Raw genomic sequence first — 2,269 nt, 5'->3', positions numbered from 1 at the left:
CCTGAAAATGCATTTATTTTAACCTTAAATTTTAAAGGATATTCTTTCTGAATATTGAATTATTGGATGAAAGGCAATTTTGTTGTTATTGTGGTTAGCTTTTTAAAGCTGTCATGTCATTATCTTCTTCATTATCTTCTGTCCTCAATTGCTTCTGATAATTTTTTCTACCATTGTTATCTTTGATATACTATATGTAATATGCCATTTTTTCTGTGCATGTTTTGAAGATTTTCTCCTGATATTTGCCTGTTTGATTATGATGTGCCAAATTACTTTGTTTCTTTGACCTACTTGAGTTTATTAGATCTGTAATTGGATGGGGTTTTTGTTTTTGTTTTTGTTTTTGACTCCGAAACTCCATTTATTGACCTCCAAATCTAATAAAACTAAGAGCTCTGCACAAGTGTTTTAAGTGTTGACCTTTTCCGCAATGCTCTGCTCACTGAAGTCAGCTCATTTTTGTTTCTGTAGCCTCTGTATCTGTTTTCTGAGATGTTAAGAGGACTTCGCATGTCCCTTTCCTTCGCAGCCTCTCAGTATTTGTGATCATGGGATGCAGAGGGAAAAAGCCAGAAAGACCCAGAAAGCTTCTCCACAGGCTTAGAGAGGTGGGCCCCACAGCCGATCCAATGCTGGATCCGGTCTAGGTTGACAGCAACGATTTTCTCTCCGTGGCTGTTGGGCAGTGGATCATAGGAGACCAGCTGCTCCACAAAACGGCCATCCCTGGGACACTTGTGAGCAGCCACAATACGGTAGAAAGGCTGTTTGGTACAGCCATTCAGGGCAAGGCGGATGGTTAACTGGCTTCCGCCGTAGGCTTTGCACAGGACAGTAGTAAGCTGGCCCATGGTGCATCCGGCTTGCGCTGAGGCCTGTACGCCACTTGCCGCGCCTCCAAGTGCGCTGCCACCTGCCACGGATCAGCAATACGGCCTCTGGGGGGAGAGGGGGGCGGCGGGGGGGGGCGCGGAGGAGGAACACGGAGAAGTCCACACTGCGACACCCCTGACTTCACCACCCACCCCTCCACCCAAGCCCTAGCGCCCGGGTGCAGGACAGATCTGTAATTGGATGTTTTGATCAAATTTGGCGTTTATTTATTTATTTATTTATTTATTTATTTATTTATTTATCTGTATTTCCATCTTCTCTCTCTTCTCCTTCTGGGACTCTTATTACATGTATGTTAGACTATTTAATATTACTCCAAGCTTCATAAACCTCTATTTATTTTTCTTCAGCCTTTTTTAATATATTTTTTTACCTCAGCTCTTCAGATGGGTTATCTATTGATTCATTTTTTAAGGTCACTTACTTTTCCATCACTAACTCCATTTATCTAAGATATATATTCATTCAATAAAACATATTTCCTTTAATTCTTTGAATATATATATATATATATTTTAAAGATTTTATTTATTTATTCATGAGAGAAAGAGAGAGAGGCAGAGGGAGAAGCAGGCTCCCATGGAACAGGGAGCCCAATGCGGGGCTTAATCCCAGGACTCTGGGATTTCAACCTGAGCCAAAGGCAGAGGTTTAACCAACTGAGCCGCCCAGGTGACCCTATTTGAATATATTTATGGGGACCCTGGGTGGCTCAGTCAGTTAAGTGTCTGCCTTTGGCTCAGGTCTTGATCCCATTGAGTCTCGGATCAGGATCCTTGCTCAACAGGGAGCCTGATTCTCCCTCTGCCTGCCGCTCTCCTGATTTGTGCTGTCTCTCTCTTTGACAAATAAATAAATAAATAAAATAAAATAAATAAAAATAAAATCTTGAAAATAAAAAAAATGAATATATTTATAGTAACTTTTAACATTTCCGTCTTCTAAAGGAAACTTTCAGCCATCTTGGGAACAGATTTTTATTGACTGCTTTTTTTCCTTGACTCTGATTCACATTTTCCTGTTTATTTACATGAGTGGGATTATTGCTTGTATAATGGCCATTGTGGATGATAAATTGTAGAGACTGTGTGCTCATTATCTTCCTCTAGAGACTGTTGATTTTATTCTAGTTGGGGCATTAACTACTTCTGATCACCTTGAATTTGAATAGACTTGGTTTTGTATTTTCCTAAGGCAGATCTGTCTAAAACGCATGATATTACCAAAGTTCCTGTAACTTGGTGAGACAATCAACTTCCAAATTGTGTGCCCATCAATTTTTTGTAGGGATTTGATGTAGGCTTTGCTAGGGTAGGTCTGGAGCAGGTAGAGCTATAATCTTTATCTCAGTTTCAGGACTGGAGTGACAAAA

The 2,269-nt window shown here is 40.4% G+C and overlaps 1 pseudogene; it reads right to left on the bottom strand.

Moving 5' to 3' along the window:
* Positions 1-379: 379 nt before the first annotated feature.
* LOC102738435 (small ribosomal subunit protein bS16m pseudogene) lies at positions 380-854 on the bottom strand (annotated as a pseudogene).
* Positions 855-2,269: the final 1,415 nt, after the last annotated feature.

The sequence above is a fragment of the Leptonychotes weddellii genome, chromosome 3 (assembly GCF_054177405.1).
Source record: "Leptonychotes weddellii isolate Sample4059 chromosome 3, ASM5417740v2, whole genome shotgun sequence".
In the NCBI taxonomy this organism is placed as follows: domain Eukaryota; kingdom Metazoa; phylum Chordata; class Mammalia; order Carnivora; family Phocidae; genus Leptonychotes; species Leptonychotes weddellii.
This window is presented reverse-complemented; position numbering and strand designations above follow the sequence as displayed.